Raw genomic sequence first — 15,349 nt, 5'->3', positions numbered from 1 at the left:
GTGGCAACCATCAGCTCCCATAAAAATCCCGTCTGAAAGACAAGACTGGCACATCGCAGCTCCTGACGGGAGCAGGGGCTGGGTCCGGCCGCCCCAGCCCAGACGCCACCCACGCCGAGCCGCCGGCACACGGGAGAGCTCCGTTACCTGCTCGAAACCCCCCGGATTCGCGGCCATGGCCGGCACAGCCGGGCTCAGCTGTTTCAGCTACATGGACGGAGCTCCATAAAGCTCGTCCGAACACCGCCTGTGGGCTCGGGGCTACAGGCACCACCTTAGAGAAGAAAGAGACGCTCGTTCCTTCTTCTCCGCCGAACCTCCTCCCTCACGGAACATAAGTCACGGCTCCTGGAGAGCTCCACAGCAAAGCCAGCACTAAACGTTTTAATAGCAAAGCTTCTAATGTGTTATTTGCTTATTGTTAGGAGTTAATGTTCTACATAATCTGAACATTACATTTAATCTCTCCGCTAAATAAGGCAATAAAAGTATAATACTACCGTGCTGGCCGGCATCTACAGCGCACGAGAATGGTCCGAGAGGGTCAAGCACTTTGGCCAGAGAAAGTGGGGGGCCATTTTAAAGAGAAACCAGGATTTTGGGGTGAAGCCTGAAGGCGTGTTCCTTTTAGGGACCATCACACTAAAGAAACAGATCAGCTCCACATAAACAGCTCAGAAATCCTCGCAGAACCTGAGGTTCTGCACACACCGCTTCCCTTCCCCAGCCCCAGCAAAGGGGCAAGGTATTCATGGATCAAGCACAGATGCTGACACGCGTAAGGAAGGAAACGTGAGAGTACCAGAGCAGCATCCCAGCCATGCCCACAGTGCACCCCCTGCTCCAGGCAGGAGCCTCAGGAGTTCCTCCACTCAACATACAGGAATGGATCCTTAGCAGCTCCCTTTTATAAATGAATACCTTTAATATGTCTTGCAGGGAGATAATCACAGTCTAACTTCTATGTAGCCTGTCATTTGTTCATGCCATTTAAACACTCCTTCCCCACCTCGGATATTCATGGCTCACATTATGTCTTTCTCAAGCTGCAAAATCTCCCCGGGCACTCTGTGTGGCTCTTGTTATGGTAGTGACTTTCCTGTTCGTAAGTGCACCAAGAATTTCAAACATCTAGATAACCAAAGGTGTTTCACATTTATTAAGTGCCACTTCACTTACAAACGAGGTATGTAACATGCATTCATGTGAACTGAATATTTCTCCGGGAGCTATTTGCATGACTGAAATAGCAGGAGGTATAAAACACAGGCCATCGCATTGTACACTTTGTCATCCTGCACAAAGACAACGTGTGAGGTAACAAAGGCCTTTTCAAAAGGGTTCTGTCCCTGAGAAATACCTTTAGAGAATTTTATAGTATAGAGAAACACGGCTGTGAAAAGCAAATTTGAGGATTTGCATTATCTAGAGCATTGTTAAGATATTTCCCTCAGTACTCAGACCTTAGCCAGCCTCCTACTCATCGTATCAACGTGCTATCAGCCCCATACTCATCATATCAACTCAGTATCAGCCTCACACTCATCATACCAACTCTCCATGCTCGTGTTTGCTCTGACTGGACCAGGCTCTGGTTGCCCGCTATGGACACAGGCCAATATTTGCTGTGAGAGGAAAATCCAAAATACACGACTGGCCAAGCCCCTGATATTGCCCTAAACTACTCTGGTGAGAAGCTTTTGGCCCAGGAGCGAGAGATTGGAGTTCCTTAATCCCTGCCAGCCCACCCACAAATATGTCCTCATTTTATCAAGCCACTTCTTCAATCCAAGAATAGCTTTGAACTCTGGACAGGGAATTGATAAGGAACAACCCAAATGCCTTCTGCAGCCAATGGTGACATTTTTCTTCCTCTATCATGTATTCCACATCTCCACAACTCTTCCATGATCCATGCAGGATTTGGAAATTAGAATTTAGGGTTGCAGCAAGACATTACTCTCCTTCTGTTTCCCATTGTTTTTCCATTTGTTGCCACCAGAAGGAGATCACACTGAGCCATTTTCCGTTTTCATTGCCAGCTTCCTTGGGAGAATGAGATGTCAGAGATTTTAATGCTGATAAATTATGCTGCTATAGCGATACTTTGCACCTCCATAGTGCACACCAGAGATCAGAAAGTCTAATGTGTGAATTAATACCTTCTGTAATTTTCAGATGGGGTAAGAAGAAAAGACAGAAATTTGTCTGTGAAAATACAAGAGAGAGATTCTGACCTGGGGTGTGACCACCAAGCTTTCCTAGTGAGATCATAAGGACATGATCCATTTCTTCTTCACTTATGACTTTAAATAACATTTGATTCTGATCTCCAGACAAACAGGGCTAATCCCACCCTCGGAGCACTGCCTGCTCCTCTAGCTGAGCTGCATTCTTGTCAGTTCCAGCAATTAAAGCACTGCCCTTTGCATGCATGTTCTTTATACACTTTTAAGTTTATACTGAGAACTGTCTAGGGCAGAATTGTGTCTTCCTGTGTGTGGGCAGCATTCACCACCAGTAAAAATATCTTAGCAAAGATTAAACTAGTAACTGAGAAAGGTTTCATTCAGAAGTTAATAGTCTCTATGAAAGGACAAAAAATAGAAATCTGCAGAGCCCAAGAATCCCTTCAGACAGAGTAAATGATGAAATATCTTTTACAATGGAAGCAGAGGTACTAGCTATACAAATTCATCCCTGCACAGCCTAAACTCTGAGCAAGAAGAGATTCTTTAGGGTCTTTAGAGACAATCCCTCTGGTCAAGAGTATGGCCCCGTGCAATCCATGAAAGCCCACAGAGCAATGTGGCGCAGAATTCATCAAATCTGGCAAGAAAAAGGGATGAACCATGGAATCACATAGTGGTTTGGGTTGGGAGGACCTTCAACAGCATCCAGTTCCACCCCCTGCCATGGGAAGGGACACCTTCCACCATCCCAGGCTGCTCCAAGCCTCATCCAGCCTGGTCTTGGACACTGCCAGGGATCCAGGGGCAGCCACAGCTTCTCTGGGAACACACAGAGCTCCCACTGAGCACTGATTTCACTTTTCAAGTGCAAGGGCATTGCTTTTCTTGCTTTGTTTCTGCTGCTTTGCCTCTGACATCTCCAAGCTCGGAGTACAATCGCTCTAATCACAAGAGCTGACTGGAGTCATAATAAGACACAAAGAACGAAGACAAAAGAAAACAAAACAGATCCTTTTGAGGAATGGCTTAATCACAACCACAGCAACTTCAGCTAAAACAGGATGGCACAATTCAAAACAGCACAATTAAATCTGCTGTGATTTGGGCTCTTTTCTTACATGTTTGACAAACCCAAAATCCAATGCCATCATCTCACTGCAGACAGAGAAAGGTGGGACTCTCATTTAAATTTTTCTTCCTTATCAAATTTCGTTTTCTTCCTTATCAAATTTCATTTTCAATTACTCTAGAACCTGGAAATTATATTATATTATATTATATTATATTATATTATATTATATTATTTGGATATTTTTGGTATTATAATACTTCTAAAGCATATGTGCAAACCCATCACCACCATATGCCTTTGAGATGCAGGAACTGTAGAATTCCACACACCCTGGGGCAACAAGAAAAAAACTAGAAAGAAGAGAGAAAAAGGGAGGGGGACAAAACTGAGCAGAGTGTTAATGACAGCAAAATCTGGAGCTCCTGTTTTATTAAACATAAAGTAATGATGCAAGTCTTGTGTCTGGAGCTGACTCCCACACCAATAATGTTCACTCGCAGCGAACCCACACGATAAAGTTGTAAAGGTAAAAACTCGGCACCATGGAAACACAATAGAGATAAAACTTAAAAAATGATATATCAATAAATCAGGCTGGATGCATCACAAGCAGCTTTATTTGGAACAGTCCTGGCAGCTCTCTGTATTCTCTAAGCCAGGAAAACAGGGAGAGGGCTGGGCAGACCTGGGGCACTGGGAGGGCACTGGTCAGACAGGAGCACAGACACAACCCCAGCTGCTGCTCTCGTCCCAAACCCACACAGAACAGCCCCTACAAAGGCAGACCACAGGAACTACTGAACAGATGGGGTTATTCTTAAAGTTCTTCCACATCTTTTTGTCTTAGTTCAAGCAAATCTCAACTCCAGGGGACATGAGAGGACATCAGAAATTTTTTCACTACTCATAATAAGGAAACTGCTATAAATATTTGCTCTGAGTACAAACGTGTCATGCAGCCTTTCATCCCAGGTCTCCATGTGTTCTGCTCTGTCAGGGATAAGGTATAAAACTGGGAGCAAATCTTTTCTACCAGACCCATCCTTATTCTGCGCTTTACAATTTTTATTTTTGATATTAAACTTAATTTAATTCTGGAATTAGTTTGGGGTTTTTTTTTTTTTGCTCCTGCACAGCACGTGGAAATACCCTCTTACTGAGGCTCCACTGAATGGATAATTAATATTTGTATTTGTGAAACAAGTAGAGCTGTGCCAAAACTAAGTATCCTTTTATAGCCATTAATGTTCCAAACGTGAGTTTTCCCATTTCTACAATTACCAAAGTTAGTCTTAGCTTTCAAAATAAAAGAGAAACCTTTTTGGGGGAGCATCTGATGCTGCTTGTTACTAGGTAAAGACATCTAAGTGCACATTTTTACCCTTCTCTCTGTACAACACGACTCCACTGAGCTACCCTAAGAATGCAGAGGCCAAAACAACACTGAGGGTGAGTTTAGGCACCATTTGTGTCCCTTGGAAGCCCAAGAACAGAAATAATCCCCCAAGTGGTCCCTGGCACTGAAGCAGGGCAGGAAGGGAATTTCTGTACAACACTGACCTTTATGGATCAAATATTTTTCATTTGTTCAGTGTTAGAGGCACAGGGCTGGAAGTGTCTGTAGCCCCTCAAACACTTCATATATCATTTATTTCTGTCAGCTCTTTTGATTTGAACTTTGGAGTTGTAAGTTGCTTTGCTATCCTGCAGCTCTGCTCCTGTCAGGTGTGATGAAGGGCTCTGTTCAGGTGACTGAGCACACGGCCCCTATGGAATTCCCTTCCCCAAAAAGTGCATTTCCAGAGTGCAGGAGGCCTGCACAGGGGCTGTTTTGAACTTGGGCACATGGGAGGCAAGAGAGCGGCAACCTTGAGACTGAACAACCCCCAAACTTATGAGAAACCTGCAGGAACCTTAGGAAATTACAGTTTTGGAAGTTTATCAACCAGCACCCCCAAATTTTGTTTACATGGCAAACCCCAGTTTGCTGTGATTGTGAAGATTTGCCCAGTGCAATCCCAGGGAAAGGGAAAAGGAGAGCAACAGTCTCCCAAAGTCTGCAGAGCAGGAGAGATGTGAACTTCAATGGAAAACCAAAAGAGTTTATTTATTCTCTCTGGACCTAGAAATGCCCCCACAGATTAACATGTGTTCTCCTTCTGAACCTGTGATTTTGTTCAAGTGGGTGCAAAGTCCCTCAGTGTCTCTTTCTCCATTTAATTTGATGAATCTCAGGACTGTTCCCAGTCACCCTGTGAGCCCCTAGAGGCAGAAGCAGAGCAGAGAATCATGGAACTAAGGCTGGAAAAAACCTTTAATATCACCAAGTCCAGCTGCCAATCCAGCACCACCACCCTGTTCACCGCTAAACCGTGTCCCCAGGTGCCACATCCACTTCCAGGGATGGTGACTCTACCACTGCCCTGGGCAGCCTGTTCCAACACTGGACAACCCTCTCCTTGAAGAAATCTTTCCTAATATCTCATCTAAACCTCCCCTGATGTCTCACTAAGAGCAAGGAACGACCACTTGCTCTGACTGATGCTACCCTAAAACATTCTTCTAAAGGGATAAGGAAAGCCCCTCTGAGACAGAAGTGTCTTGGAATTAGGCTAATCCCAAAGGAATGACAAAATGGCTGCAAACCCATTGCATGGCCAGTGATAACTGGCAATAAAAACTCCAATCCTGCTGCTCCACACGCTGTGGTCAGACTCGTGCTCTGGCATCAGGAGTTAAAGGATAAACACGGAGATCCAGCACTTAGGATCATGAGAGGGGACGTCTGGGAGCCAGGCCATAAAGCAGCCCTGGAATGTGAGAAGCAGCTCGTGTTGTCAGTGCTGCTTAGCAACACTGCCCTGCCATGGCCAGAGATTAATCAGATCTGCAGTGTCATTGCAAACACTCAGCTGAGCCCATCTGAAAAATCAGATGAAGATGCACTGATGTCCCCCAGGTCACCCAGGGGACAGTGTGGGTCTGGCCAGGTCAGGAAAGCTGGAATTACGTCAAACGAGAGGCACTGAGGGTTAATTATGAATATGGCAAATCTCACCCATGTGAGTATCAGCAAAGCACAGAGAAGCAGCAGTAACAGAACACATTAACACACAACATCTCATCCCTTTCCCACCTCTGGCCAATAAAGGATTGCTGCTTGAGCTTGATTTTTGTAAAGATTTTACCTATCTTGTTGAAACTGCCTTGGTCACGAGGTCTTCTCCCACTGCCCTGGAGAAAGAATTCCATGCACTGACAGCTTTCAGCTCAGGACATTCTCCCTGATATTTTCAGCCAAATGCTTCTTTGCAGAATTTCACTCTGTTCCTTTCCTGTTCTTTTCTACCAGGGAAAGATCCCCTTCGCAGCCTTTGGTAGAGTAACAGAAACCTTGGGAAGTCTGGGTCAGTATTCTCCAATTAGCACTGATGACTTCCATGGAACATGGACAGGGGACAGGTGGGACATTAATAAAGGATGAAGGAATGCAAGTGTCAGGAAGAATCGAGAAGACAACCACACTTCAACAGTCGTCGTTATTCAGGGATCACCTGGTTCTTCCATTTGGATTCTTTTGTTCTCCTATTAAAACAAACCCACACTACTCTGGATTATTTGTTCCCAGCTCCGTAATTATCATACTGTCAACATTTCATATCCCAACAAGACAGATAAATCTTCCTTGGGAAGGTAGGAGAAGGGTAATTGAGCAATCAGGGATGAATGATGTGGAAACAGAGACAGGGGCAGAATGCAAGAAACCTTGAAGAGCAAACCCAGTGATTCACCCAAAGAGAGCAGGACTGGGGACAGCCTGACCCAGGGAAGCCAAGCAAGGGTGGCACCTGCAGGAGGATTTCAGTGGGATGGAGCAGTTTCCTCACTTAACAACAGTCACTCAACCCAGATGACAAACTGCTGTATCCAAAGCTCCAAAACATCCTGATCCAGGTCACTTGGGCTTTTGCCAAGGGCTAAGGAGCCCAGGAGCTTTCAAGAGCTGCACTTTGGAACTGTTTCTGCGGGGCAGCACTTCAGCTCCAGTGGGTCACTGACCACCGGAGCTCAGTACAATTACACCAGGTACAAAACCTGTCTAGGAATAGCTGGCATCAACCACTGTGCCCTTCTATTTCAGGAAAAAAATGTATTTTTTTCATATAAAGCAGATTAATTTAATTCTTTTGGAATCTCAGAAATGAGAATATGCCTTTTAAAAGCCAGTCCCCAGGCAGATCCATGCTTCAACAAGCTTACTGTCCAAGGAGGGAGAATCGAGGGCACGCTCGTGGAGGTGGGAGAGCAGGTAGGAAATGCTGTGAGAATGGAAGCTTTTGGCAGGTCACAGAGGGAGGAGGGTGAAGGCAGAGCTGTCCAAGTGATTTGCTGCACTGACTATCCACAGATAAGCTGCAAAGCCAGGATTACTTCTCAAGTGCTCATTCCTATGCCAGCCCTCCAACCACCCAAATACATTGCTCCTGCTAAAACAGGTATCAGAGCTCTCCAAGATGAGCAATAAACATACAGGGGAGAGGAGAAAACCATCTCCATAAATCTCCTTACATTACTGTTCTCTTTTAAAGTCCACCTTTGGATATGATGCAGAGTAAACTGGATCATGAGTGTGTTTTATCCCTGCTTTCCCTACTTTGATTTATGGTCTTGGAGCAGCACGTGGATGTCCTGCTGTGTCAGGCATCTCCCTGCTCACTTCCACCTGAAACCCCTGGAGAAGAGCAAATACTGGAAGAGAGAATCCCATTTTCCACAATACTGATGGCCAACTCTAAGTCTACAGGAAGGTATCAACACCAAGCTGCCTTATTTTCACTGACAAACCTTGTGTTCTTTTAGGAACACATTTCCTACAAAACCAGCTGCCAAGCCAATAAATTTGGAAAAGCAGTTGGTAGATGATGTGTTTAGAGTAAAAAAATATTATTATCTTTTGAATGTAGGGATTCATTGTGTAATTTTGCAGTAAAAGTTACTCATTCAAATACGAAACTCATGTTCCAGGCAGATGCTCTTGGCTTCAAAGACTTTCCCCACATTTCTGCAGCTTAAATTGGAACATTTGTATTCAGCAATAATTACAGCTGCAATCAAACAAAAATGTTCACTTTTGTAAAGGTGTGGGGAATACCAACTGGAATTCAGATGATACATCAGTCCTGCATTTCCCCTATCTACCTCCCTAGACAACTCACTTCCCAGACATTGTGCAAATACTGAAGATGAAGTTCATTTATCCTCATCTCAGAATTTATGAAAATAGCTATTTCGGTTTGATTCACCTCCTACTTACAGCTTCAGAAAAAGGGAGAAAAATTACAATGGAAGGATAAATATAACACACATATGACACTTCCAGGAGTACCAGCCTGGCTTTCATGATTTCTCCATCCTTCAGGACACACAGATCAGAGAGCTTTTTGATTAAGAAAGCTCAGAGAGAAATGAAAACCAAGGCAAGAGTACTCCCTGCTATTTTTCTCCACCTTTACTCCTTTCCTCTTCCTCCTCAGCTTGTACTTAGTGTCTGATTTTGGGCTGAGGTGCTGAGGAAGGTGATGTGAGGCAGCACAACTGACAATTCTGTTAAAAAACTCACACTGAAAGATATAAACCAAAAAGAATATCCTTCAGGAACTGGAGGCAAAAATTAAGTTCACTGCTAGTTTATCCCTCAAAATAATAAGACAGACATTGCAAGTGACAGATCCTATTTTTGGGTCTTAGCAGTGATTATTTCTTGCCTAATTATTAGCAGTGGATTTACCATCTTTAAAGCAGAATTTTGTCACCCAGCAGGAAATTTCAATTCTACCAGGCAGATTTAAGTGTCATTCACTTATTCCTTAACTATTTTTGACTTGGTTGCTAATTATCAAGGAATACTTCATTCCCAGAGGGCCTGAGGGCAGGCCCAGCATGTGTCCCTCAGTCACAGCCAGTGCCACATCAGCTGGGACACTTCCTTGTTTCCCAGGAAGGGATGTGAAGGTCTCCTCCTCCACCCCCTAAGAACAGCAAAAAATTTTTTCCTCTTGTGTCTAAATGGCCTCTCTCCAGGGGCAACCTGTACCCATCGCCCCTCGCCTTTTCCATGGGACTCCTTGTAAAGTAAAAGTAACCTTGAGTTTACTCAAGTAAAGTAACCTTAATTATGTACTCCAACCAGGTCAGCCTGTCCCATCCTGGGAATGCCATGGAGATGACCTCGCAAGAGACAGGAATGAAGGGAGGGGACAAGGGCAGGGACAGGGACAGGTTATGCTGCTCAGGGTGAATTCATGCTGCAAAGCCGTGCAGGGAACTACGGAGCCATTCAGGAAATAAAGACATGACTAGTTCTGGAGCTAATTTCCTTGGTGCTTTGAAAAATGTTGCAGGGAAGATATGATCCACTGTAATTATGGAGGAAGATAAAGACAAGAAAGTTCCTGGCACAGTGCCAGGCCTGGGAACACCTGAACACCTCAGGAAAAGCAGCAGAGCTTCCCCAGCTCTCTCTCAAATTATCCTTGATGCCTGAGCCATGAATATCACTGGGAAAAAGAGTGTGGGGAGGACAAACACAGCCTATTGCTTATCAGAGTGCAGTGCTGAGGAAAAGTGACAGCATGGAGGAGAAAGGGAATCTTGTTTCCATGGCAACCAAAGTTTGAAAAAAGTATATAGAAATCAATGTCATCTTCCCATGCGTTCTCCACCCAGAGCCGCGGAATCAAAGGTCTTTCCTGCAGTATCCTGAGTCCATGCAGTCACCAGGAGACCATGTAATCAGACCTGCTGTTCCAAGCAGCTGCACTTGGTTTGGAACAACAGTGTCACCACCTGGAGAAACAGCCTCACACGAGGCAGCACCAGGCTGGGATTTGGAGGGGAAGAAGAAACCTCCAAAACAACTTCCAAATGATCCAGCTCAACAGGAAGGGCCATAAGCTCCTCCACGTGCGTTAAAGCTCAGCCACTTTCACGGGGTGAACAACACAGACAAGATCACTTCCAGCTGGGATGGGGCATTTCTCACATGATTTCCTGTCACAGCACCCTCATTATTATCAAAGTACACAGGTGCCATGTGAACCATCCACAATGAAAGATCAAGAAATTATGGCTCAAAATAAGTTCTGGCAATTAAGGAGAAGTGTTTAGTCTAAACTAAAGACAAAATCTGTCTCAGAAACAAAACTTGTAGAAATGTATTGAAAACTATTCACAGTGAACTGTGGCAACGACAGACACTTCTATTAATTCCAGTGCAATGAATTCAGTATTTAAGTAAATACTCAATATCCCTGAGCTAAAGCAGTACAAATCCCAAATGGAAGAAGTTCAGAGATGAAGGTCCTGATGCAATGGGCACTCATGTTCCACTGAAGGTCTCCAGGAGATTCAGATAATACCTTCCACTCTTTGTCTTGTTTTCTGAAAGCACAATGTCAGTGCTGTTGGAAGAGGGAGAATGGAATGTGTTTATTATCCTACCTTTCATATCTGCAGGACAATTCTTTATCTGTGACCCAGAAATAAATTAAAGGGACACTGTCATGTTGCATATTCTAATGGCCCTCTTTTCTCTGTGCTACCAGCAATCAGAGAGTTTTCAGTGCCCACAGGTTTAAACAAATTGAACCTTTTGTTTGTTTACTTTGTGCCTTTCATTCACTCCACAGAAATGAAACCAGTCAGGTCCATTTGCCTCCCTACAGCCTATCAATTAGTCCTGGCTGTTTGCACTTGGGCTTCCTGGGAAGAGACTGAAACACTATCAGATTTTTTTCTTGTAGTAGCTTTGAAATGAACATTTCTGTTCAAATCATCCTTTGGAGACAGAAGTCTCTAAAGAACGGATATGGATCCAAGTATGTTGCTGAAAAATCCAGGGAGAATCTGAGATTGTTTCTCGGTGGGGGGAATTCAAACAAAAATACACCAGAGCACCTGAGTGTATATTGAATTGTTAAATTACCACCAAAAAGAATGCTAAATTAACATGTTTCAGAGAGTAAAGGCCAGTCATCTGGCCAGTTTAAACCACTTTCACTATTTTAAATGATGCTTTGAGTTGGTTTTGTTCCTTATGAGATGCCCAGCACTACTACACAGCCCCAACTGTTTCATACAGATTTTGAATGATGGGGAAAGTGGTATAATCTTCCCAGGCCTTAGTTTCCCATTTATTTTCAGGCATTATGGTAAATTGCAACCCCACAGTGCCTGCAAGCCTGAATTCATTCAGATTGGCAGAACACTTTAACAGCTCCAGATGAAAGGTGCTACAGAAGTGCCAAGTACTATCACTGTAATTATCATTCAATATACACTGATCAAAAGAATGAAATGTGAATTAGCATTTCCTATTAGCCCTACTTACTGCCTAAATGTTAAATAGTCCTCCCATGGGCTCTCTCCATGAAAACACACAGGAGCTGTTGGTATTTCTCATCTGGCTACAACATTGCTTCCCCAGGAGTGGAGCAATGGAGGGATCTGAGAAGAGTCATGAAATCAAGAGAACACCACAGGTTTATCCCACAAAAACTTGCTCAGTCTTTCTGGAGAGAGGGAGTTTGGAGCTGCTTTCTCATTCTCACTCCTTCCCTTCTCCTTCCTGGCACAAGGAATCTATCCCAGTCCCAAGGATTTTCTGCTGTTCACCTCCCTAGGACCCTGAGCCCTGCTCTGAGTCATGGGTTTCACACAACCCAGAGGGATCGGTTCAGTGTCCTCAAAGGCTGAGAAAGTGTAAACATCTGGAGTAGCTGAACAAAATCAATGGAATTGTGCCAATTTAGACCCTCTGCAGAGCCAGGCAACTTCCTGAAACATTTGTTTTCCCCTTCCCACCTGAGAGCCACACAGTATTTGACTTTATCTTCCCCAGAAGCACAAGCCTCCCCGTTTATCCGCTGCCCAAGCTTCTCCCAGGAAGCAACAAGGTGAGTTCCTGCCCTAATCTAGAACACATTTCAGTGGTGTTGGGGCACAGAAATTCAGTGATTTGTGGCATTTCCCTCTCGGTTGAAGCTGCAGATTAAACCAGAGGCTCTGCCTGGGCACTGTGAGGATCCTCACAAAGCATCCTTGAGATGTAGCAGCAGATGACCAGGTCATGTCCCATCCCCTCCTCATGGCCACACAACAGAGCCAGCCCTGCTCCTGCCCTGTGGAACTTCTGCTGTCCAACCACCTCAGTGTGACAGCAATCAAAAGCAGGCCAGAACCCCACAAAAACTACAACAGGATCACTAATACTTCTATAGAAAAGTGGCCTCAGTGTGTGAATTAAGCTGTTGATGAGCCCTTATGCTCTTCTTTTCTCTAAAACTGTCCTTCAGACAGCTGCAGGCTCTGAAAAAGAGACCTCCCTGGAACATACTAAGTTCAAAAAGGGAAAAAATCCATACCCTGCCTTGCTGAGTCCTTTTCAGTGAAGCAGGTCATAGCACCATGTCTTTTATCCTGTCATTCCTGTCTCCTGCTTGATGCACATCATAAATCCACAGTGGTTTGGACTGCAGCTCTGTGCTGAAATCTGACAGTCCCTCCTATCTCTGACCATGCTGCCTTCCAGTACTCCACAACTGGAAAATCCAGGTTTACTTAAAAAAAAAAAAAAAATTCAAGATACAAGGTCAGACTCAAACAATTAAACATATCTTTACAGTCAGGTTCACTTTCCAATCCCCACACTAGGGAGCATTGAGAAGGGAAAAAGATTCCCTTTTTCAAAATGAAATTCATCCTTCATACCTTAACTAGAATTTGTCTCATGTCTCATAAAGGACAAGCAAAATTTAAAGATTAAAAATACCCACAGATTTATGTTAATAAGATGACTTAGAAAAATAAGGCAGAGGACTCTAACTTAAATAACAAGCAATTAGGAATTTGACAACACAAGGTGCTGGCAGAGAAAGTAAGAAAAGCCAACGCATGTCTGCCCTGGGAACAAGGACTTGGGAGTCCAGGAACCCACTTATTCATTTTCACATTACTCCATCAATTTGGAGAATATTTAATTCTCTTGAAACTGAGGAGGATTTCAGACAGGTAATTAGGAATAGCTTAGCTAGTGGTTAACACCAGGATTGGGAATAAGAAATGAAGAAATTCGGCTCAGAACATATTTTTGGGCTTTGGAGCATGATCAAATTTAAGTTAGTTAAGTTTTCCCTCCCTTGGTTTTCCCAGCTGGAAAATGAGGGTGGTAAGAACGAACCACCTTTGTGGAGAGCTTGGAAATCCATCCACAAAATATGCTTGAGGTACAAAGTCTGGGTGCTGGGGTACCTGACGAACCCCTCTGATGGCCAGGTGAGCCCTCCTGATTTCTGCCAAGCAGTACCAGGGAGACTGGAAATAACTGCAAAGACTCCAAATGACCTCATTTTTCTTCCAATCCCTAAAATGCTCACAACCCCAAAGCTTCCAAGCATGTCCTGTTGCAGAAGTGGTGACTGAACCGACAGATACATTCTCCAAGTAATTTCCATATTTCTTGCTGCCACCAACACTGGTTACCCAAAGTCAGTTGCAGCTGACAGTTTAATGATAATGGCTTTATGTTTATATAGCATCCGTGATAATAATGTTCCTATTCTCCTTAAATTCAATCCCTGTAAAAGGGGCACTTTAATGTATGCAGCCACAGACCAAAATGATAGTAATTTTCCCTCTGAGCTGCAATGGTTTAGTAAACAATTACATTTCAATTAAAGAGGGGTGATCATGCCGAGGGAAGTGCCATTCCACTCTCCACATAATACAGGAACATAAATTCTCCAAAGTCAAGTCATTATAATATAATTTACATGACTGCTTTCAAACAAAAAAAAAAATCAAATGGAAAATAGAGTGTATTATGCACAGGCAAAAACTTGGGAAAAAAATCCCTCTATATCTTGTCCACAGCAGCTTGAACCGGGATCCCATTATTTAGGATTATGTTCAGTGAAGAGGAATGGCAGAAGGGCTCTTCACTTTCATCTCTCCAGGAGTTTCCATTTACTGCCATTAGTATTTAATACTTCATTTATCAAGGATTAAAACCAGGATAGATGGAGGAATGCCATAGGAGTAGCTTATGATGGATCACTGCAAATTCAGCTGTGTACTGAGCCCAAACAGGCAGGAAAACTGCAGGAAAACAAGTTCACATTACAAGAAGAAAAACTGTGTTTTGGTGTGGTTTTTGGGGATTTTCAGAGTCAATGTGGCTTCAAGCAGAAGAAGCACTGAAGTGTTTTTGGTGCTCCTGGAAAGCAAATGATTAATGCTAGAACTGAGGATTAAAGATCTGGAGAAAGAAATCCTAAATTCTGTCTAGTAAAAGAAAGAATACAGATGCTTCCTCAAGTTTTTTGGCAATTTGGACTTTGCTTGGCCTGGGATATTTTCCTAGAAAACGAAGTAAATCGGGCTCTAACAGAAGGAGTCAATAGATGGCAGTGCTTGATGGGATGGGAGTGAGTCCTCCCCAGTGAGCCTCAGCAAATCCTCCCCTGCACCACTTCCCTGCAACGTGGGCACAGTGAAGGATTTAATTAGCACTCAGCAGACTTTCCCAGCTTCTGGTCCCCGAGTTTGATAAAATACCCCACAAATGTCAGGCTTAACCCATCTCACACCTCAAACTATTGGGATTCAATGCAGAGAGGCAAAATGCTTCTCTGGATTCTCCTAAAAGCAAGGCTTTAACCATGGCCATGGAGAAGGGACACGTTGGTGTCTCCAGCTCTGCAGCATCACCAGCTGCTGTCAGTTGTCCACTGGAAGTGGAGACTAAAATCTGAACACTTGGTTCTGAGAGCAGGCTCACAACAGGGACCTCAGCTCAGTGACCACTTGGGTTGGAGCCTCGAATTTCCCATTCTGCATCAGCTCATACAGAGCTCTGAGAGCATGGAAGTGAAGGGAGGGATTTACACAGAAAATAATTATTATACAGCATGAGATAACCAGGACTAGGGAAGATTTTTCCGAGTTTAAGAAGCTTCATTAAAATTTTCTTTTAGGAGAAGGAGTAAGAACACCTAGTCACATGTTAAGATACAGAAATCTTAAGACT

At 43.8% G+C, this 15,349-nt stretch overlaps 1 protein-coding gene across 8 annotated transcripts in view; it reads right to left on the bottom strand.

Moving 5' to 3' along the window:
* Positions 1-15,349, bottom strand: part of LOC121676365 (DAB2 interacting protein) — a 163,924-nt gene that overhangs the window by 99,134 nt on the left and 49,441 nt on the right. The window lies entirely within an intron of this gene.

The sequence above is a fragment of the Corvus kubaryi genome, unplaced genomic scaffold, assembly GCF_017639235.1.
Source record: "Corvus kubaryi isolate FWS band 111438036 unplaced genomic scaffold, C.kubaryi_AGA036_p1.0 78, whole genome shotgun sequence".
Taxonomy (NCBI): domain Eukaryota; kingdom Metazoa; phylum Chordata; class Aves; order Passeriformes; family Corvidae; genus Corvus; species Corvus kubaryi.
Note: the sequence above shows the minus strand (reverse complement) of the source record. Positions and strands in the feature narration are given on the sequence as shown.